Here is a 23651-nt window from a genome sequence, read left to right as displayed (position 1 = left end):
CCAACCCCGACGAAAATCGGGGCCTGAGAAGCTTCTACCGCGACCCGGCGCTGGCTCCCCCTTCTTCCCGGGCGAGGCACACAAGATGGCGGCCGCCTCGCGTTGACAACCCAGCGGCTCGCACTGGATCCGGGACCCAGCGGCTCGCTGTCTCGAGCAGTCCCACCCTGCAGTCGAGTGCACCCCGGCCCGGGCCACTCGAGGGCACCGTCAGGACCCGGTGCAGCAGCCGAGAAGGGCCAGAAGGAAGATCGCTACGCGGCTGATAGACACGGGGAAGAAGGTGGCGACGGCATCAAAGAGGCAAGATGGCTGCCGCGAGGAACAAAGCCAAGCACGCTACTCTGGACCCCTTTGTAACATCCAAGCCTGCTGCTCAACCCACACCGAAGACCTCACCAGCACAAGATGCCCCTGGAGATGAGACCAGACATAATCAATTGCTTGAGGCGATCGCGGCCCTGAGGACATTCATCGATACGAAAATCGGGGAGGTTAAGATGGACATACAACTTATCAGGCAAGATGCCCGCAACTTAACGGAGCGCGTCACCATAGTCGAATCCTCCCAGAAGGACATCTCAAATGAGACGACGTCTCTACAGAAAGAGGTAGCGGACCTCAAACGGAAAGTGCACTTCTTGGAGGCGAGATCCGAAGAAGCAGAGGGTCGGGCCAGATGGAACAATATCAGGATCCTGGGCGTACCGGAGGGGTCGGAGACCATGGATCCGACCGCTTATGTGGAATCCCTGATACAGCAGGAAGTAGGGGTGTCGAAACTCTCGCAGGGATTCGCCATTGAAAGAGCTCACAGATCCCTCCAGAAGCGGCCCCCGCCTGGATCCTACCCCCGCCCCATCATCGCCAAGGTCCTCAATTTCCGCGACCGAGAGGTGATCCTGAAATTCTCGAGGGAAGGAGGTATAATCGAGCGGGGTAATTCAAAGATTACCATCTACCCCGACTATACCCAATCGGTGCAGAGAGCAAGGAATTCCTTCGTCCCCATCAAGGCCCAGCTGAGGACACTGAACATAAAATACATGCTGCTCTATCCATCACGATTAAAAGTAATCCACAAAGGGCGGGCGATATTCTTGGAATCACCAGAAGCGGCTGCTATGTGGATGGAACACAATAACCTTGCTGAGGCTCCCAAAGAAACCACGCCAGAGGAACGCACCTAGCACGCCCAAAAAGCTGACCGCATACTAACGCGGCAGGAGCACCCATTTCTCTGGTATTATACTCCAAACCGAACTGAAGCTATACCAATACTGAAGCAAAACTACCACATCAGAACGCTAAATGACTCGGGCTCACTCGACCTCCCGCCCATGGACACAGACCACGGACCCACCGTTGACCAGTGCAGACCTTTTTCCTGCACGCAACCACTCACGCCAGAGACCTGGACTAGGTCGGACGGCGCGAGGGCCCCCGAGCACTCCACCTCGGTGGCTGAAGCTGGGTGCATTAGTTTTAGTTACTTGTTCCAAGTTGTTATTGTTACGATTGTCCCAACCCGGATGAATAAAGATTTCCTGGGCCTGGGTGGGCCTACCCACCCCACACAAGCGGCTCATTACCCACCCTACAATACGGCTCATGCAACACTGGGAGAAGGGGTGGTACACCCCTCATCAAGGAACCCACTTATGCAATGGCAGCAAGACTCAAGCTAATTACATGGAACGTTAGAGGGATGGGAACATACATAAGAAGAAACCGGATTTTTTCCTATCTAAAGAGGAAAAAAATATCATTGGCCCTCCTGCAAGAAACACATCTCACCTTGGAGGCCACAGACAAAATCCCGAACTACTGGGGAGGCCAAGGCAGCGGCGCATCCTTCTCAAAGTACGCAAGAGGAGTCTATACATGGGTGAGCCCGGATACACCATTTCAACAAATGGGAACGGAGCTGGATAAAGAGGGCAGGTATGTGATAGTGTGGGGCATGCTTGAGAACACTCCCCTGTGTATAGTAAACTCGTATTTTCCCCAGCACAATATACCCTCACATATCAAGGACCTATGCGCTAAATTGCTGCACTACAGAGAGTATACGTTCATATGGGGGGGGGACTTTAACTCTATTATGAACTCGGAACTGGACAGATCGACAGCTCCACGCATGTCCCATAGCGCCTCTCCTGGGGCCCTCTCCAAGATGGTGGCAGACCTACACCTAACGGACATTTGGAGAGACCTCCACCCCTCGGACAGATCATATTCATTCTACTCGGCTCCCCATGGCCTCCACACGAGACTGGACTACTTCTTCATCGACAATGAACTAACCCCGCAAGTGGAATTGGCAGAATACATGGGCAGAACAATATCGGATCACTCCCCCTTGTTGTTGCAGCTCTCCCTCAAGGGCCCCCGCCCCCCCATTCCGACGTGGCGCATGCCATCAGATGCCTTGACCGACCCAGCATTCAAGGAAACCCTAAGAGAAAAGCTGGAAGAATACTTAGCGATGAACAAGGGTTCGGTCGAGAAGTGGAGCACGCTTTGGGAGGCGCTGAAAGTAGTGACAAGGGGGGAGATAATCGGCGAGGCAGGCGGGATCAGGCGACAACTGAGGGGAGAACTGGAGGTAGTGGAGGAGAGAATAAAGCGACTTGAAAGTGGCGCCCCACCAACCACCGAAAGGGAGGCTGAACTGAAACTGATCAGAGAGGATTGCAGGGAGGCATGGGAAAGACTCTCGAAGTTTGACTTCTCTGTGCGCACCTCGAAGGCCCACAGGGAAGCTGACAAACCGGGCAGAATACTCGCATGGCTATGCAGGAAAGAGCACCCGAGACAGGCCCTCAAGGAGATCAAAGATACGAATGAAAAGACCTGCAGAACACGACAAGAGATCAATGATACCTTCACGGAATTCTACAACGACCTATACACTCACGAGACGAAGGTCCCCATAGCAGATATAAAGGATACGCTGGCTGAGGTGGGATTGCATAGGCTGAGCCAGGAACAACAGGACAAACTTGGGGAGCCTATTACGGTGGAGGACATCACAGATGCAATCAGATCCCTCTCCACAGGCAAGGCTCCTGGCACAGATGGCCTCATCCCAGAATTCTACAAGGCCTACGAGGAGATCCTCTCTCCTATACTACACGCAGTATATATGGAGGCATTTGAGTTGGGCACTCTCCCTAACACTATGAGAGAAACCCTCATCGTCCCGATGCTCAAACCAGGCAAACCAGCTGACAGATGTGACTCATATCGCCCACTGGCGCTCCTAAACTACGACGGAAAAATATTGACGACCATATTGGCCAAAAGGCTCTCGAGGGTGATCGGTTCCCTGGTACACGAGGACCAGAATGGCTTCGTTCCGGGGCGTAACACCTCCGCCAACCTCAGGAGGCTCCAACATATCATTTCACAGACGTCCGAAAGCAAGGAAGATCTAGCAGTACTCTCACTTGATGCCATAAAAGCCTTTGACTCTATTTACTGGGAGTGGCTGATCGAAACCCTGAGGGAGTTCGGACTTGGCGAACACTTCATCCACTGGATAGAGGTCCTGTACAGTGACCCATTGGCAAGAGTTAAAACGGGTGTCATGATATCGAGGGCCTGGCCCATCCAGAGGGGTACCAGACAGGGATGCCCACTGTCTCCAATGCTGTACATTCTAGGCCTGGAGCCGGTGGCAATATACTTCAGGAAGCAGTTCTTTGACGCTGGCATTAGCATTGGAGGATCAGACAACATCATCTCGTTATATGCCGACGATGTCCTCCTATACCTGCGCGACCCCCTGGAGAACGCCCCGATTGTATTGGATGTTCTGGACAACTTTGCAAGATACTCGGGGATAAGATTTAGCAGGCAGAAGTCTTGCGCGTTCCCACTAGCAAGACTGAAAAATAAACCTGAGGAGGAGCTCCCTGAGATCGGGATCCGTTGGCAGGTGGACACTTTTCGATACCTAGGCCTCAACATCACACATTCACCAATATCCACCCACAAAGCCAACACGGAGGCCGCAATGGGCGGAGTGCGGAGATCCATACAGTTCTGGTCAAAGCTCCCGCTCTCCATGATGGGGAGGGCGGCGATAGCTAAAATGATAATCCTCCCCAGGTTCCTCTACTATTTCACCAACGTGGTGTATTACATTCCCCCACTCTTCTTCAGGACACTCGACTCTCTGATCGGGGACTTCCTCTGGGGTCGAGCCCGGCACCGACTCACACTGAATACCCTCACTCTCCCTTACGCAGAGGGCGGCATTCAGCTTCCCGACTTCCAGAGATACTTTCTGGCGGCTCAGTCGACACACCTAGCAAAATGGCTCTCAGACGAACCTTCAGCTGAGCTAGAACTTCTATCCCACTCCTCTTCACCGCTGTATCTCAAGGAGCTACTCTGGAACTCCCGACTTGGACCCCCCAACCCACCCACGATACTAGAGGTTGGAAGACGGGTATGGAGCAAGGTGAGATCTGTGGCGGGCCTGCAACGCTCTTATACACCCGACATCCCTATGATGACGGATGTTTGCAAAACCTCCACCGACCTGGCAACTATGAGGAGATGGGAGAATCATGGTCTCTACACATGGGGGGACATGTTTCATGATGGCCTCTTCAGGGACTTCGAGTCGCTTCGAGAAAGAGATGGACTGCCACTGGGCCATTTCCTCTGGTACCAAAAAGTGAGACATGTGGCCAGAAAGAACTGGGTCGCATGGCCTGAAGAACCAGAAACTCACCCCCTCCTGAGAGAAATGTATGACGTTGGTGACGGATGGAGACCGACGTCCAGGTTGTACACTCAACTGAACAATCGACCCAACCCAAAGAGCGCCCGGCTGAAGGTAAAATGGGAGGCAGACCTCCGGACTGAAATCACAGAGGCCGAATGGGCGAGAGCCCTGATATATCCAAAGGAGGTATCCAGAAACGCCAGGTTTAGACTGATCCAACTAAACGTACTCTACAGAACGTATATGACTCCTCACCGGATATCCACGTTCAACAACAAAGCGGACTCAAGGTGCCCCTGGTGCTCCTCAGACCTGGCGGACATGATTCACATGTTTTGGACCTGTTCCAAATCTCAGAAACTCTGGCAGGCCGCTGAACGGACCTGCAGGAATGCTGGCCTAGAAACTTACGAGTGGACACCCAAGGAGTGCCTACTGGGCACCTACCCGAGACTTGGTAAAATCAAACACTTGACGAAGCTTATGGATATGGCCTGCCTTCTAGTCAAGAGATCAATTGCCATGGCCTGGAAGGCCCCAGCGGGCCCCAGGTATGATCTTTGGATCAGGGAAATGGAAAGATGGACTACGGCTGAGACTATAGCCTGGGAGGAGGGAAACAGATGCGGCGGCGACGATGTGAGCAATGTGCTAGAGGCCTGGAAAGCCCTCCTTAGAGACATGGTCTTTGCAACGAGCTACAAACCTCCTTGAACCCATCCCCCTTGCATCCTAGGAAGCAACAGATACTACAGATTAGCCCACCACACCCATGGGCTCCACCCAGCAACTGTACTGAGGGAGCAAGCTGATACCCGCCTCCGGACCCACTCCCCGAACTCGGCTACACCGATTAAGAAACCACACCGAGAGTTGGGACAGTCACTGTTAATGTTATTGTTATTTCTTTTCTCTTCTTTTCCTTCTCTTCCTTAGTTTGTTTGTTCTTTATTAATAGTTTTGTCGCTGGTTATAAGCTGATCAGCATATCACATTTACGACAGTTATTGCATTTTGAATGTAACTGCTTCCAGAATCTTACCCTTGTACAAGCTTATTCACAAATGCCAATAAAGACATTTAAAAATAAAATAAATAAAATTGGCCTGGGGTGTTCCGGGACGTGACCAAGTATTGTGAGGAATGTGAAGTTTGCCAGAAAATCAATCCCCGGTTACCACCGAAGGTCCCGCTACAACCGTTACCATTGATAAAAGAGCCATTTTCCCGGATAGGAATGGACATAGTGGGACCATTAGAACCCAACAGCCACGGATATTAGTACATCCTAGTCATCGTAGACTACGCAACAGGATACCCCGAGGCTTTCCCCATGAAGGGAACAAGCGCCACACAGGTATCTAATTTGTTAGTCCCTTTCTTTTGTCGAGTGGGACTCCCAGACGAGATACTGACCGACCAGGGGGGGAATTTCATATCCGGGGTAATGTGGAGAGGCTGCCAACAGCTGAACATAAAACAGATCCGTACCACCGTCTATCATCCACAGACGGATGGATTGGTAGAACGTTATAACAAGACTATTAAACAAATGTTAAAAAAGGCAACTGAGCCCATGGGCACTAACTGGGACCGGGTATTACCCTTGGTACTCATGGTGTTACGTGATAACCCACAATCGTCCACCGGGTTCTCCCCTTTTGAGTTGTTGTTTGGTCACAAACCCCGAACAGTACTTGATCTAGCACGCAGCGAATGGGAAAACCAAGAGGAAGAAACCAAACTCACAGATTATGTGATTAATCTTTGGGATACTCTAACACACATGAGAGAGCTGGCTAGGGAGAACCTGAGCCGGTCACAACGGACACAAGAAACCGCAACACCCGAGTAAGGTCATTTCAGAAAGGCGACAAAGTACTGGTACTATTGCCCACGTCTTACAATAAGGTGCTGGCCGAATGGAGGGGTCCCTATACCGTACTGGATGTACTCGGGCCGGTCAACTACTTGATAGAACAACCAGACCGAAAAGAGGAAACCAAGAACTATCACATCAACCTACTGAAAGCTTGGAAAGAGCCAAGCACAGCTCCAAGCGGAATGAATGTAATGTGTCCCGATACACCAGACAGTAGTTCCGAGGTCTCCGCCCTGCAGGCAGTGCAATGGGGACCAAACCTGTCGCAAAAGAGAAAAAAACGGAACTCCTAGAAATCCTTAACCCTCTGAGAGAGGTCTTCTCATTCTTTCCAGGCAGAACTCCACTAGTAGAACACCGAATCGAGACCCTACCGAACCAGTTCATCTGGTTAAGACCCTACTGACTTCCTGAGGCTAAAAGAGCACTGGTGCAAGCTGAAATCGAAGAAATGCTGAAACTGGGCATAATCGAGAGATCGACAAGTCATTGGTCTTCCCCGATAGTCCTGGTGCCCAAACCTGATGGCACGACTCGATTTTGTATGGACTATCGGAAACTTAATGAGATCTCAACCTATCAGGCTTACCCCATGCCTCGGATAGACGAGTTACTGGAACGACTTGGAGCCGCCCAGTACCTAACCACCATAGGCCTTACTAAGGGTTACTGGCAGTTACCCTTACGGGAAGAAGATAAGATTAAAACTGCTTTCTCTACCCCGTCAGGGTTGTACCAGTTCACAGTTTTACCATTTGGTCTCCATGGGGCTCCTGCTACGTTCCAAGCATTGATGAACCAAGTACTGATGTCACACAACGATTACACCTCAGCCTACTTAGACGACATTATAGTGTTCAGCAAGAGCTGGGAAGAACACCTTGAACATCTTGGAAGAGTTATAAAAGAACTGGAGAGGGCCGGACTGAAAATCAACCCAAGGAAAACATCCATCGGGGCCCAACAGACACGTTACCTAGGTCATTTAGTAGGCATGGGAAGGATCCGGCCCCAACTTGACAAAGTTGAAGACATTCAGAAACTACCCATGCCTAGTAATCGCAAACAAATACAGGCTTATTTGGGTTTTGTGGGTTACTACAGAAGGTTTATACCCATGTTTTCCTCAGTGGCAGCCCCACTGACAGAGGCCTTGAAAAGCACCTATAAGAAGGACATCTGTTCCGATCCTGACGCAGTCAGGGCATTTAACCATCTGAAGAATTCAATCTCAGCCCTACCTGTCCTATGTTGTCCGGACTTCAATAAAGAATTCTTCCTACAGACTGATGCGTCTGGTTCTGGTTTAGGCGTGGTGTTCTCACAAGGAACCATCGCCTTTATCTGCCGTAAACTGCTTCCCCACGAAGAGCCGTACTCAACGGTAGAAAAAGAGTGTTTAGCGATCAAGTGGGCAATCGAATCTCTGAGATACTATCTCCTGGGTCGGATATTTACTGTATTTGCTGACCATACGCCTTTACAGTTGTTGGCCGTACAGAAAGATTCGAATCAGAGTGTGCTAAGATGGTTCCTCACTCTACAAGAATATCGCCTTAAAACGTTACACAAGCCCGCATCCATCCAGGTGCTTCTGGATTACCTTTCCAGGAGCCTTGATCGGCCCGAGCGGCTCGATTCCTCGGGGGGAGTATGTGATCGGAGGGATATGGACGGCATGAAAGGGAAGAGGCGAGAGGAGGGACCACATGAGAGAGAGCACCCGATCGAAGGAAGACCACCTGAGAGGGGGTACCAACCGACCAAGCTGCGAGGTTGGGAGAGCACAGGCCAGATAATAAACAGTCTTGGGACCCCGGAAGACAGCATTAAGAGAGACGTGGACGAAAGGACTACGGCTGACACTGCTTACATGATTACATGAGTATAGGATACGCGGGAAGAGTTTGTTCCAGCGAACGGAAAAACGTAACGGAGGCGATTGGCCCGTCCTTCCTGGACAACCGCTGGCTTATCGGGGCGGGGTTCCGCTCCGAGTGCAGCATGGACCATGGCAAGCCGAATGCCTTCACAGGCAGACGCTGGCTTCCCACGCGGTTCCTTTCACAACACGGTCAAGGCCGTTCCCAGTGAGGCGGAAGGCAGAGACCCGCTTCCGAGTTCACCGCCAACACTCACCTTCAGAAAGCGTCACAGAGACCTCGAGGGTGCCAGACCTCTTCAAGACGGGGGTTCCTCGCGGGTACCCGGACTAGGCGGGCCAGGCAGGCAACCCTCCTTCAAACCAAGAGAAAGGGGGCGGGGCTTATGGGGATATTTATAGAGAACCAAGACAAGTCCGTGCTGATTGGCTACCTGGACCTCAACCCCTATATAAGGTAAAAACAAATGATGGACTGGGTGTCTCTTTGGCATTCTCTTCTAGGACTTCGAGAGAGAGAGAGCTGTGCCTGAGGCGCTATGGGCTTACCAGGACTAGCTGCAAGGTTGAGAAGCCACATCCATATTCCAAGAAAAAGAAGAAGCATTCTTGAACTTTTTGTTCCTTTTGAATTCCTGTATCCTGAATAAAGGTTTTACTCAAGTTCCACTCCTGGCTTCCTGTCCCTCATTCACAAACCTGATGATGCCTGATAGGCTTTCCTGCCAGGGCTTCCTTATATGAACATACTTGCAACTGCCTAGAATACTCTCCTGCCAGGGCTTTCTTATATGAACACACTTGCAACTGCCTGGTATACTCTCCTTGCAGGACTTTCTTACATGCACATAATTGTAACTTGCATTCGCCTGGTATACTATCCTGCAAGGGCTTTTATTATGTGTATTAGTGCACTTCTTAATTTGCCTCATATACTCTCCTGACAGGACTTTTCTCATGTATGCTCTTTGCACCCTCACAAACTTGATAGTCTCTTATACTTGTTTGGTCTTCTCTTGAATCTGCCTGGTATACTATCCTGCCAGGTCTTCTCTCACACGTGTACTGCATACACTCACAAACGTGACAGTCTCTTATGCATATTCCATTTGGGATTTTCATAAGATATTCATTTACTCGTTCTTCCTCATGTATTTCATTTAAGATTATTCGGTTTTGACAGTGTTGCCTGTATGCCCCGATGTCCCCGCTTCTCTTGGGTGCACTCACTAGTTCTTGTTGGCGTGCGTTGCTACTTCTGCTGCGAGATCTGCAGCAGCCCTATGGCGCTCCACTCCCTCTCACTGTTTCTGCTGGTTTTTAGCTTCTCTGTGTCTTGCAGCTCCCAGTAGCCTATTCTTTGTCTTCCCAGGCTTACATGAACTGGAGTTTGCTTCCTAGTGCCGGTGAACACACAGAAGCCTTGCATCTGCTTCTGGCATCCTCACCACTTTCTCTCCTCAGCAATCTGCTCCCTGCTTCTGTATCGGTGAGTCGGTTGGCTCCACTGACTCCTTTCTTGCCCCACAATGTCTTGGACTGTACCAGGAAAGCAGCGTTTCTCAGCCAGCATTCGTCTGTCAGCTGCTTCGCGGGTTTAAATTTCCCGGCCTAAGGTTTGTTCGTCCAGCAACTAGAGCGCAGCGTGTGCTCTTCACTTTCCGTGATCCTTATTACTCGGTCCATATTTTTCGCCCCAGTATTCTTGGGCTTATGGTAATGGTAGTCTGTTTCTGATAACTTATATTAAAAGTCTGGAAGAGTGTTCTTAATGATATTAAAAGGCAAATCAGTTCTTGATGAAGATGCAGTCTGAAAAAGTGTTCTTAGTGATTTTAAAAGGCAAGTCAGATCTTGATGACTTATCTGTGGCGTTTGGTAAGGTGTTTTCAGGATCTTTCCTAGGTGGGTGACGGGAGGTGTGCCAACATGCCATCAAGGCATGGTGAATGGTGGGGTATCCTCAAAAGAAGAAGGGGAATACCATGTCTCGTCCAATGATGTCATGACTCCTTCCCAAGGGCTGCCTCCCCATGTGTTCCTCCCTAATATAGCCACCCCGAGGGTCAGGATCAGGTAGCGGCTTGCCACATGGGGAGAGGTCACCGGCAGAAAAGAAGTGATGACACCATTGGATTCATCACATACAAGTCCCTTAATGCTGCTGGTTCTCCCAGTACCTATTGGGAAACAAGAAAGGAAGTCTACATTTCCCTGTTCTCTTCCTTTTTGGTGTTCTACCCTGAAACAATAGGGCTGCATGTCTAAGAACCAGCGCAAGACCGGTGCATTGGTGTCCTTGCGGAGGCTCATCCATGTTAATGGAGAGTGATCTGCGACCCAATCTAAATTTCCTGCTTGTCAGGTAGTATTTGAGGCATGACATTGCCCACTTAATAGCCAGGGCCTCCAGCTCAAGGGTGGCATAGTTCCTTTCTCGGGGGTATAGTTTCCTACTGATATAAAGAATCAGGTGTTCAATTCCATCATGTTCTTGTGAAAAGAGGGCCCCCAACCCAGCATGTGAAGTCTATGTCTGTAACATGAACTTGTTGGTGAAATCTGACACCTTCAACACTTGTCCATTGCACAGAATATTTTTAGTTTATCAAAACATAGCTGGTCTTCATCTCTCCACTTTATCTTTTGTGGTTCTACGTTCTTAAGTTTATCAGTGAGGCAAGATGTGATGGAAGAACAACTGGGGCTGAATTGTCTAAAATACCCCCCTTATACCAAACAGGCTCTAAGATCTTTCTTGGTTTTAGGCACTGGAGTTTTCTGGACAGCTTTCACCTTTTCACTCTGGGGCTGAACTAGGCCATTACCCACAAAAAAAATCCAAGATACTTGGTAGCGGATTGTGCCCATTGACATTTCTTTGTATTCGCTGTGAGCCCAGATTTTCTCAAAGCTCTGGTAACTAGGTATAGAAGATGGAGGTGCTCTTGCCATGTCCTACTATGAATGATTATATCATTGATATAAGCCCTGCAGATAGAGGAGTAAGGCCGACGACTTGGTCCATTAACCTTTGAAAGGTGGCCTTTGGATTCTGCCCTCGAACGAGATGGCTTTGGCAATAATTATAGCATTTTTGAACTCTTCAGCTTTCAATTTAAAATTGAGTTTAGATTCATCTGTGCGTGTGGTTTGCCACAGCGTAAGAGCAGCACACTTCTCAGATCGCGCTCTGAAAAACTTGTGTATGAACGCGATACAAATAAAATATCATATCATATCATATCGGAGTATGAAGAGGTCTGGGGTGAACCATGTGTTGGTGTAGCTGGTTGGTTTAGCCTTTCGTGGTTTAAGAGCTGCAATGGCTTTGACTACTGCCTTGATGGCTCTGTCAGCTGTTATGAACTTGCTAGAATCTCTGGGTCAGCTGAGAATGGGGGCCTGAACGCTGGTCCGGCTAGGAATGGGAGAAGGTTATCTTCAGTGAGCTGTCTGGAGCTCCTAGTAAGTTCGTTGGGAAGTGGTGGCACTGGTGTTTGTTTACTTCTAGCAGTTGGGATTATGAAGTGAATGGCATGATGGTCTGACCATGGGATGGGCGTGTTAGCTGTGATGGTGATAGGGCAGTTGTGCTGGGCTATCCAGTCCAGGGAAAAGCCTTGTATGTGGGTGGGTGTGGCGATGGTGTTCGAGAACCCGAGGGTTTCGAGTGCTGTATTGAGTGCTTTGGCTGCAGGGTCGCTGGTGTCATGAAGTCCAACGTTGAGGTCACCTAGTAGGATGGCTTTGGTGGAGTGTTTCAGCTTGTCAAAGAGAAGGTCAGTGCGGGCAGTTTGGAAGTGCCCTATGAGGCCAGATGGTTGGTAGACGAGGTGTAGTGTAATAGTGCAGTGGTCTGATAGTTTAATTCTGGTGAGTAGGTAGTCCCTGGTGTCTATATTACCTTTGCCTATTTTCCTGATTGCCAGGGAGTCTTTCGCTATGATGGCTACTCCTCCCCCTAGGGTGGTGCAATCCTGCCTGATGCTATTGTATCCTGGTTGGAGGGCTAGTGATAGTGCAGGGCCTGAGGCCTCAAGAAGCCATGATTCGGTTATCAGAAGGATATCAAGGTCATGAGTGGCGACGAGGCCATGAATATCTAGGGCGTGAGCATTAATAGATTGTGCGTTAATCAGTGAACATTTTAGATGCATGCTGATGAGGGGGCTTATGGCTTTGGTGGTTGCAGGGGCGACATTGGTATTCTTTGGTGGTGCCACAGTGTCAGAGATAACATTAGGATCATGAGTATTGCTTGCAGCAGTACAGGCATCATTCATAATAGTATTGGGCAGTGCTGCTTTGGAGATTGGTGTGTTCATACAGGCACCATTGGTATTAATAGGTGGTAATACATCATCAGAAATAGCATTAGATTCCTGTGGTTTGCTTACAACAGTACAGGCATCATTCATGATAGTATTGGGCAGTGCTTCTTGGGACATGGGTGTGTCCATACAGGCAGCATTGGCATTAGTAGGCTGTAATACATCATCAGAAATAGCATTAGATTCATGTGGTTTGCTTACAACAGTACAGGCATCATTCTTAATAGTGTTAGGCATAGTGTCCTGGGGCTGGGGTGAGACCCTAGTGGCAGCATAGATATCACGTGCATTGGTGTATTGGACATTGATATGAGGCGAGCGTGCATAATATATAGCACATGTCTCCTTTTTACCCACAGGCAGGTAGATTGTGCTAGGTCTTTTGTTCGCAGGGTGGGCTAGTGGGGGCAACCTTGCACCAATATGATTTTTTGCGGTGTGCAATAGAGGCGAGGTTACTGGGCAGCGGTACCTTGTGGAGCTGTGCTAGTATATGTAAGCTTCTACTGGTATGGGATAGATGGTATATATGGTACGGGTATGTGGGGAATCGCTCTCCAGGTGAACACTGCATATCACCTTGGTTTAGTTCATTGGTGACCACTTCGAGTGTTTTGCAGGAGCTCTGCATGGTGTTGCGTCGGATGTAGCTGGATATCCTTACAAACCTGAGCAAACAGGGGCAAACAGGGGGTGTTGGCCTTCATCATGGCCTTGTTACGCCGCCGTCTTCCGCCTGCTGGTGGGGAGGACTTCCTGATGTTGATTTGGGTTGCCTAGCAATCGAGAGCTTCGCTTTCAAGCCGCATTGCGCTAGCCATTTTGGAAGGTTAGGCAGCAACGCAGTGTGGGCTCGGGGGTGCCTGGGTGCAGTTCCGGCACAAAAATGGCATAACCCTGCTTGGGCACAGAAGGGGCACAGGCCACTGGGGCTGTAAATGTAGATCCAGGTGGATCAGGTCTCCTTGGCTCTCTCGCTCATACCTGACTATCTATCCATGATTCTGGATTGGTGTGCCTCCAACGATCTCTGCCTTAATGCCAGAAAGACTGAGATCCTTCTCATTGGGACCCCTGCTTCCCACTTTCCCTGTTCAATCTGGCCGCCCTTCTTTGGGCCCTCTACCCGCACCTTCCTGTGAGGCGAAGAACCTCTGGACTATCTTTGACGTCTCTAAGAAGTCTCTCTACCAGCTGCACCTGATCCGAGGTATTCTTCCCTTTCTCACTTTCCTCCAGAAGCTCACTGTCTCCAGAGCCATGGTTCTCTCTAGGCTGGACTACTGCAACAGCCTCTTTCTAAATCTGCCTGCCTCTACTCTTTGCCCTTTGCAACTAATCCAGAACATGACTGCGAGACTTGTCATTGGCCTCAGTGATTTTACCACGCTGCCTTTCAGCGACCTGCATAAGCTTTTCTAATAAGCTTCCATAATCCAACATTTTCTGCAGTCATGGCCTTCTGGTGCAAGGCTAATCGATCTCTGGACAGTTTGCTCCGATTGTTGATATATTCTGACTTTGCCCCTCATGAGTGGAGAGACAAATATATTCTTAAATGTTCATCCTGAGCATACTCTGTAAAATAAACTTTTACAATAGTAATTGCACAATTATAACTCCAATATGTATCTATATTGACTACATTCAATATGCAGTCTGCTTTTAACTGCTATCCTTGAGCTCTAAATTAAGTTCTATGGCACCCCTTTGTCATTCTAAGTCTGTGCAGACATTGGTTCAATTCGTGCCTTTTTTTTACCACTTACAGTGAATACATGACTTTCTATTGTTGTAAGTGCTTTTAGGCGACACAAGTGCTGATGTGCCAATCATGCTGTGAAAGCATGTTATGGCATAGCATGGCTTTTCACTTATACCAAACAGGTCGACAGTTTAAATTTGCCAGGGACAGACACCTCTGGTCTGGATGCCCAGAAATAAGGATACCAATGCACGTGTACTACAATGGTTCTTAGCTTTACAGCTATATTTGAGTTGAACATAGGGCTGGAAGTAAACAAACAAATGTGGATGTCCTCTCCTGATACCCTGAGTCAGTTAGCCGACAGGGAGAGCAGGAAGAAGAGGAGGACTTAGTGGAAAGGGCGGAGATGTGTGACAAGGCCAGTAGTCTGGTCCTGTCAGGCGAGGATCCAGCACCAATCCTAAGTATGAGCACAACGAAGGCAAAAGAGAGGGACCCCATTCCTGTTCCCCCGTGTGCCAGCATTTATCTTTTCAGACCCTCATCTCAAGCCCTGCCTCTTGATGCTGATACTCGCCAGTGTTTTCTCTCACTTTCAGACCCAGCCAATCTGATGCAGAGCAGAGAGGGAAAAAACACGACATCCAGACCTACCACTGGCACACCAAAATACCAAAAGCCATAGTAGCGGAGAGACCTGAGCACAGCAACCGGTGAGGGAGAGATACTGCCAGCAAACTCACACCGCTACAAAGCGGAACCACCTGCGTGGGGCTGACAGGGGTTTCCATGTCAGAAGTCCTGCACAGGAAAAAAATAACGAGCTCCAGGACCACCAGGGACTAAAGGCAAACACTGAGCCATTCCCCATAGTTACAGAGAGGGTCTTAAGACCCAGACCAGGAAACCTGAACTGTATCATTAAACTTCCAGCACAACCATGGTCATTCTGCAGCAAACCCATACAGAGAAAATGGGTGGGGCTTAGCTCCCTTTTAAAGATGTCCCCTTGCACATACACCGCCCACAAGGGGAAGATAGAACAGGATTGACAGGGGAAAGGAAGCCAATCAGGACAGAGGGAGGGAAATGTAAGCAGGGGACAGGAAACGAGAAGTGTGGGTTGTAAGGGTGACGTCAGAGGAGGAGACAGAGGCAAATCAAGAGACCAGCAGGATGAAGGAGGTGACAGTGGAGCCTGGAGGCTGTTATTTGAAAACGAGAAGCATTGGTTTAGTGAGTGTGAGTGTTTGTGTGGAAAGTGTATAAAAAGGCTTGTGTAGAGAGTCGATGTGAAGCGTATATCAACAGGGCGAATGCAAGGTGGTTTAGTAGGAGCAGTGGTTGGAGGAGGCAGTAATAGAGTGGAGGATGAGCAGTGATAACATCAAAAGGTGGAGGCGAGAACTGGGAGGAGAGAAACTGTCACAAGTCTCTCCCCTTCTCACCTGTCTTTCCTTGCTTGCGACCTTCTTTGATGGTTTCTTTCGCACGGTCTGGGATTTGTAGAGACTCGTGTGCTGGTCGTCTGGTTCCAGTGTGGGATAGCGGTCCTACTCCAGGAGGCGGTCGGATGTTCAGTACCAGGAACCAGGAAGGAGATAGTCCGAGCTCAGAGGCACGGAACACCGTGACTCGAGCGCAGGCGAGGATCCCGGAAGCATAGTAAGGTAAATTCGAGGAAAGGAAAAGGAGGAATAGATTCAAGGAATCGGGGAAACAGGACTAGGAAGGAAGTTCTGAGCGAACTTTGGCAACTCACATCAGACTGCTCTGAGCGGTAGCGTTCAGACACGCAGAGTGGCGGGGGTGCGTCTGCTTTGTAGAATGTTAAACGTAGCGCGTAAAGACTGGCAAGCTGCGTTCCGCACCAAACGGCCATGTTGGAAGGATAACGGAATTCAGTCCTCTATGGGTCAGGGACCACGAAGTCCAGAATAAGCGCAGGCGGTTGTTCATGACAGTATGCCTCCTCCGAAGACCAGCTCCTCCAGGTTTGCCTGGATGGATGAGATGGTATCTGCGTATCAGCCGGGGGGCATTCATTTTTGACAGGGGTTCCCAGGTGCGCTCACTGGGAGGATACCCTATCCACTCGACCAAATACTGTAGTTGACCTCGTCGGTACCTCAAGTCACAAATTCTGGAGACCTCATATTCAAGTTGGTCATTGATAATCACTGGGGTGGATCTTGGAGCAGTTCGAGAGGGCTGAACATATGGTTTTAACAAAGAAGTGTGGAAGACTGGATGAATCCTTTTCCATGACTCTGATAGTCGGAGTCGAAAGGCCACTGGATTAACAATTTCCTTTATAGAAAAGGAGCCATAATATCTGGGAGCCAATTTATTTGGTTGCAGGTGCCGAGGAAGGAGTTTTGAGGATAACCAGACCTTATCGCCAATTAATAGGAAGGCCCAGGCCTTCTTTTGGAATCTGCATATTGTTTCACATCTCTTCGGGCTTTTTCTAGGTGTTCCTTTGCTTCTTTGTGCACATTGATTAGTGTATCAATCCAGGAATCAACCACTGGAACTGGAGTAGGATGTGGGAGAACGGACGGTAGGACTGAAGGATGAAATCCTTGACTACAGAAGAAAGAACTGGTCTTGATAGCAGAATGATCCGAATTGTTGTATGCAAACTCGGCCACAGGTATTAAGAGTGACCAATCATCCTGGTGGCGAAACAACGAAGATACTGTTGCAGGGTTTGGTTCACACATTCGGTAGCACCATTGGTCTGTGGGTGATAACCTGAAGACAATGCACGCTGAATTCCCAATATACGACATAGCTGTTTCCAGAACTGGGATATGTAATGGTGTCCTCTGTCGGAAATGATTTTGGAAGGTAATCCATGAAGCCGGAATATGTGTTCTAGGAAAATCCCAGCGAGTTCAGATAAGGATGGTAGTTTGTATCGAGGCGTAAACACTTGTGTATAGGCGCGTTACAAATGCCATATCATATCATATCATATCATATCAAAAAGAGCCATATGTTTGAACAAATCAATGGTAACCATTATAGTCATGTAGCCTCTCGAAGAAGGTAGTTCTACAATAAAGTCCGTGGCAATGAATTCGCAGGGTCTTGTTGGTAGGACTGGTTGATGTAGGAGACCTGCTGGTCTTTTATTGTCATGTTTGTTCTGATTACAGACTGCACAAGTCTGGACATGGATCTTGATGTCATCCTTCATCCTTTGCCACCAAAACTGTCTTTGCATAAGATGGAGGGTGTTGGTTATGCCACGGTGTCCTGAATGAAGAGTATCATGGCATAGGCTTGTGATCTTTTGTCTCAGTCCAGGAGTAGGGCTGACCAGTCAATTGTCCTTGAAGAGATATCCATCTTTTGATTTGAGATTCCACCGATTGTTCTTTTTAAACTCCTTCCAGGGGTCAGAAGACTGAGTTTGGGCTCGAACATCCACCAGGAGAGTGATTGCTTGAGCAACAAATATTGAGTTGGGAAACATTTTAGGAAAGGTCCGGTCCTCAAGGGTTTCGTAATCAGGACATCTGGATAAGGCATCAGCAATAATGTTATGTGTTCCAGGAAAATGATGGATTTGAAATTGGTTTTGGGCAAAAAAGAAGGCCCAACGGGCTTGGCGACTGTTTTGACATTCCAGGGATTGTAGGACTTGAAGATTCTGATGGTCCGTGCAGACTTGTACCGGGTGTTTGGCTCCCAGAAGGAGATGACGCCATTCACGGAAGGCTTGACGAATGGCTAACAATTCCTTTTCCGGGACGGAATAATGAGTTTCACTGGGAGTCAAGGTGTGGGAGAGATAGGCGATGGGTTGTTCTAATTTGTTGCAAAATTCCTGTTTCAGGACTGCCCCAATGGCGTAGTTGGAGGCATCAGTTTCAACAAGAAAAGGTCGGTCAGTGTCGGGTTGAGCTAGGATGGGAGCTTGTGTGAACTCCGAGTTCAACCGTTGAAATGCCGAATCTTGGGCTGAGGTCCACTGAAAGGGAGTATCTTTCTTTAATAGTGTGACAATGGGATGCACAATCTCAGAGAACGCGGGTATACATTTCCTGTAGAAATTAGCAAGCCCCAGGAAGGATTGGATTTGATTTACAGTAGTCGGAACAGGCCAAGATAGAATGGAGTCAACCTTGGAAGAATCCATCCCTATCTGTTAGGATTCCAGCGGGATCCTTATGGAGAAAGTGGAGGAAGCGCCATTCTCGTTACGGACAATGGAAGACAAGATGGCGCCTCCTCGGTTCCATTTCAGTTATTCACTAGTCCCATTCTTTTCTTTTTCAAAATGGCGACTGCACTCTACCCGTTCTATATTATTCATTGCAACAAACGGGTAGGTGCGTCGCTTCTGTTTCGCTCCGTGGTGTATCAGACTTGTGCCTTTGCACTACGTTTCCCTGCTACTACGTTAGCGCCTTCTTGAAACTCTCCTTACCTTCGCTCCATTCTAGCTACTCTTTACTGTGCGCTTGCGGTGACTTTCCTTGTCACTCTCACCTCGCCTACACTCTGCTCTTTCTTATCCTCCTTTCCGTGTTCCTTGCAGAACCTTCCCTTACCTATTCTTCCTCTTGCTTCGGTCTTTCTCTTTTTTCCTCCCTTTTTCCTCTCTCTCTCTTCCGAGGATTCTTTCGCTTTCCCTTCAGCCCTCTATCCTCCTGGGGAACCTTTCAGCCTTGTGTACCGCAGCTCTTTCCCGCCGGCTTGCTCCTCGCCACCGGGAATCCTTGCTCCATCATCGGACCGTTCTCATTCAGCTTACCTGCAGTTCTTTGATGGTTCCGCTGTTGTGAAATTCTCCACCTCCTCTTCTTCCACTATTGCCACTGTTTTCATTCCATTCTACGGAACCCGGACGGCACCTGGATCCACTCCATCCAACGGATCCTTCATTCCATTCTACGGAACCCGGACGGCACCTGGATTGGGTTTTCTTCCTCACAAGGGTTTCCCAAGGAGACTGCCCCCGAGGTGCACAGAGCCCAGTTACTGGCTACTGGACACTCTGGGGGAAGTATTCCGAAATTCGTCTGTCTACAACTGCCATCACCTGCTCAAGACTGTCATTGTGAGTAAAACGAAATTGTGTCCTTATAAAAGTAACACTATCCCCTTTTCGCTAAGAACGAATCCGAGATAGTGAACGGTTGATACATGGAAAAGATATTTCTCGGGTTTGGCCAGGATGTTGTGTTCTCGTAAACATTGTAAGACTGCTCTTACGTGCTCTTCGTGTTTCAACGGTCCTTGGAGTAGATCAATATGTCGTCTAAGTAAACAATGACGAAGAGGAACAACATATCAGAAAAGACCTGATCCATGAAACGTTGGAAAATTGCAGGGGCATTAGCAAGTCCAAAGGGCATGACCAAGTATTCAAAATGGCCGAAGGGTGTTCTAAAGGCTGTTTTCCATTCGTCACCTTCTTTTATACAAATAAGATGGAAGGCACCCCTGTGCTCAAGTTTTGTGAAGATGACTGCACCTCTTACTGCTTCCAGGATATCCGAGATGAGAGGCAATGGGTAAAGATCCTTGAAAGTGCATTTGTTAAGGCCACGGTAATCCAAACACGGCCTAAGCTCCTTGGAATCCTTCTTAGGAATGAAGAAAAGGGAAGCGCCCGCTGGGGACATGGATGGTCGAATAGTTCCATTTTCCAAGTTGGTGTCCAGGTATTCCCGGAGGGCCCTTTTTTCTGGTTCTGACAAAATAATTTTTAAAAAGGTTGCAGGCGCTCCTCTCCAGAAAGAACATGGCATGATAACCTGTTCTAAGATGAGAGTTTGCAGCACACGCTTTTTGCTCACTGTACCTTTCACAGATGGGAAATATCCATTTGCATATCAGTCTTTGTCCCGCCCACATGGGCAGTCCAGCACCGAAATAAACATTCTTCCAAAAGGATTCACGGCTGAAGGTTCAGTGTCAATGGCACAATCCTCTGGTCTGTGGGTGGCAGAGCTTGAACAATTGCTGTTGAGAATACATCTGCATATGCCTGGTAGGCCCTGGGAATCCGGATAATGTTAGAGACAGTGACTGGAATTTGCTGAGTTTCATGAGAGTCTTTAGAGGAACTTGGTAAAGTGATTGGGGACAAACACTGCGACATACAATGTTCTCAACCAAGAAATAAGGAGTCTGCTGCCCAGTTTATATAGGGGTTATGCTTCTGCAACCAGGGCATTCCTAGAACCATAGGCTAGTGAGCAGATCTTAGGATATTAAATGTAATCCTTTATTTATGGTGATTTATAGAAAGAAGAATCTCTTTGGTTTGAAGGGGTATGGGTCCTGAAGATAAGGGTCTCCCATCAATAGCTTCAACAGTTTGCATAGTCTCTCGTGTTTCATGGGGGATGTTGTGACCAGTGACCCAATCACGATTTATGAATATGCCCATGGCTCCGCAAATCACTAGTGTCAAGATGGGGTAGGATTCTTTCTTGGAAGGCAATAGGAATGCCTGTAGAATCACAAGATTGTTTTGTCCAGGAGAGTTCAAGGAAGGAATTGATGAGGAGCAGACACCTTTCTCCCAAAACTGTGCCCCATCTAGGATCGGGAGCTGGTGTTTCCCGAACGCCGTGGTGGAGCGATAGGGCACTCTCTCACAAGGTGTTTATCGGAGGCGCAGTACATGCACAGTCCAGTGTGAATCTGGCGCATCCTTTCTTGTGGAGTAATGGGTCCATGGAAGGCCTCCAGTTGCATGGGTTCAGGATCCGGGGTTGGAGAAGCTGCGGGCTCTGGTCTGTATGAATGGTCTGTGGCAGCCTTTTGAGATGTTGACTTAGACTTTATTTTCTCTGCCTTTCTTTCCTGGATTCGAAAGTCAATTTGTAGGGAGAGGTCCATGAGGGCCTGGAAGGAGCTTGGGCGAGCTACCCTGGCAAGCTCGTTCTTTATTTCTTCATTTAGGCCTCTTCGAAAGAGGGTGAAGCTGGCTTCTTGGGACCAATCAGCCTCTTTTACAAGTTGTTTAAAGCGGTTCACATAGGTAAGCAGATCCTGGGATCCTTGTTGAAATTCAAGTAGTTGTTCCTGAGCGCTGTAAACAAGCTCTGGGTGATCAAACATGGCTTTTAGGGCTTCCACGAATCCATCATAATCATCTAGGAGGGCTTCGCCCGAATTGACTAGGGGGGTTGCCCAGGTTAATGCGTTACCAGTGAGGTGTGAGATCATAAACCCCAACTTGGCTCTTGGGGTGGAAAAGTAGTAGGGCTTGAAGGTGAAATGCACCAAACATGAGTCAAAGAAGGCACAAAGGTTCTTTGAAGAGCCATCATATTTGTCCACCACTCCTCACAATAAGACACTTTCGTTAGTAGCAGAGTCACAAGACAAGACTAGCTGCTTTAAAGCAGCGTTCTCTGCCTTAAGGTTCTGGACTTCAGTGGTTCATTCCTGCATGCCTCGCATGAGGTCTTTAACCGCGGCTTCCATCTCTGTATTCGTATCGTTTTTTTGTCGTCTCAATCTGTCGCAAGTCTCTCCCCTTCTCACCTGTCTTTCCTTGCTTGCGACCTTCTTTGATGGTTTCTTTCGCACGGTCCGGGATTTGTAGACAGTTTTGTGCTGGTCGCCTGGATCCAGCGTGGGATAGCGGTCCTACTCCAGGAGGCGGTCGGATGTTCAGTACCAGGAACCAGGAAGGAGATAGTCCGAGCTCGGAGGCACGGAACGCCGTGACTCGAGCGCAGGCAAGGATCCCGGAAGAATAGTAAGGTAAGTTCGAGGAAAGGAAAAGGAGGAAATAGATTCAAGGAATCGGGGAAACAGGACTAGGAAGGAAGTTTTGAGCGAACTTCGGCAATACACGTCAGACTGCTCGGAGCGGTAGCGTTGAGACGCGCAGAGCCGCGGGGTGTTTCTGCTTTGTAGAATGTTGAACGTAGCGTGTAAAGACTGGAAAGCTGCATTCCGCACCAAACGGCCATGTTGGAAGGATAACGGAATTCAGTCCTCTATGAGTCAGGGACCACGAAGTCCAGAATGGGCGCAGGTGGTGGTTCATGACAGAAACATCAATGGGAAAGGACAGAGAATTGGTGGGAGCAGCAAAGGAGGAGGGAGACAGAAAAAGTAAATGGGAAACGTAAGCATGGGCGTAAGTGAAGAAGCCTGAATACAACCGAGCAAGTGCAAGGCACTTTCCTAACTCTCTCAGAACACTAAAATCTGAATAGGGTAGGGACAGTTAAGAAGTCCCTGACGGAGCTTAGAGAGCCAGCATTTTAGGGAGCCAGCCATAGCCTATGACAGAAACAGCCAGTAGCGGCTAACTAGTACTAACCTGGGGTAATGAAAGCATGGGTTAGGGAGGTTGCCCTGCTGGAGATGAGAGAGCGAGACGGATGGCCCTTGGGCCCACAGACTCTTAATAAAAACCCTTGGACCTTCCATGTGTCTCAGCAGGGATGAACTTGGCATGTAAATGTTGTATTTGGGGTTGTTATTGTAAGTCACGCTGTTTTTGACCCACTTAGCTATTTTTGATCTTTTAAAAGTGCAAAGATAAGATGAATTAAAGGACTACATGTATGAGAGAAGTTACCTTTCATCTGCCCAAGTATTTATCAATCTGTTAATTTATTGAGCTGCCTAACAGTTGCACTTCAAAGATCTGGAATGTTATGTATTACGTAGATTACCTGGGACACAGTTTGGGCTGTAACAACTGCACTTTATGTAAAGGTCTGGGATTATATTTAATACATAGGTTAACCCAGATGCAGTAGGGGCTGTTATTTATTTGCATACTAGTGCACAGGCCTGTGGACAGGGGCCAAAGTCCAGGTTTTCATTAACACAGTATATCCTAAGCCTACAGCTCCTTCTAGCAGTTGACAACAGGCAAAGCTATGCGACTTGGACCTTTGTGTATCCTAAGGCAACAGCTCCCTCTAGAGGAGCATTCTTTGTGCTCGGCCAGCCTCTACCGTTATGACAGCATCGGACAAACACGCATCTGGCCTTTTATATTATTGAGTGATGTATTCTATTCACTGTTTACCATGATAGGGGTTTTGTTTTAAAACAACTGTGCAATGAACTGGCTTAAAGAGTAGTATTGTATACCATTGTTAAGC

This window comes from Ambystoma mexicanum, chromosome 1p (assembly GCF_040938575.1).
Source record: "Ambystoma mexicanum isolate Mex_15411 chromosome 1p, UKY_AmexF1_1, whole genome shotgun sequence".
Classification (NCBI taxonomy): Eukaryota; Metazoa; Chordata; class Amphibia; order Caudata; family Ambystomatidae; genus Ambystoma; species Ambystoma mexicanum.
Note: the sequence above shows the minus strand (reverse complement) of the source record.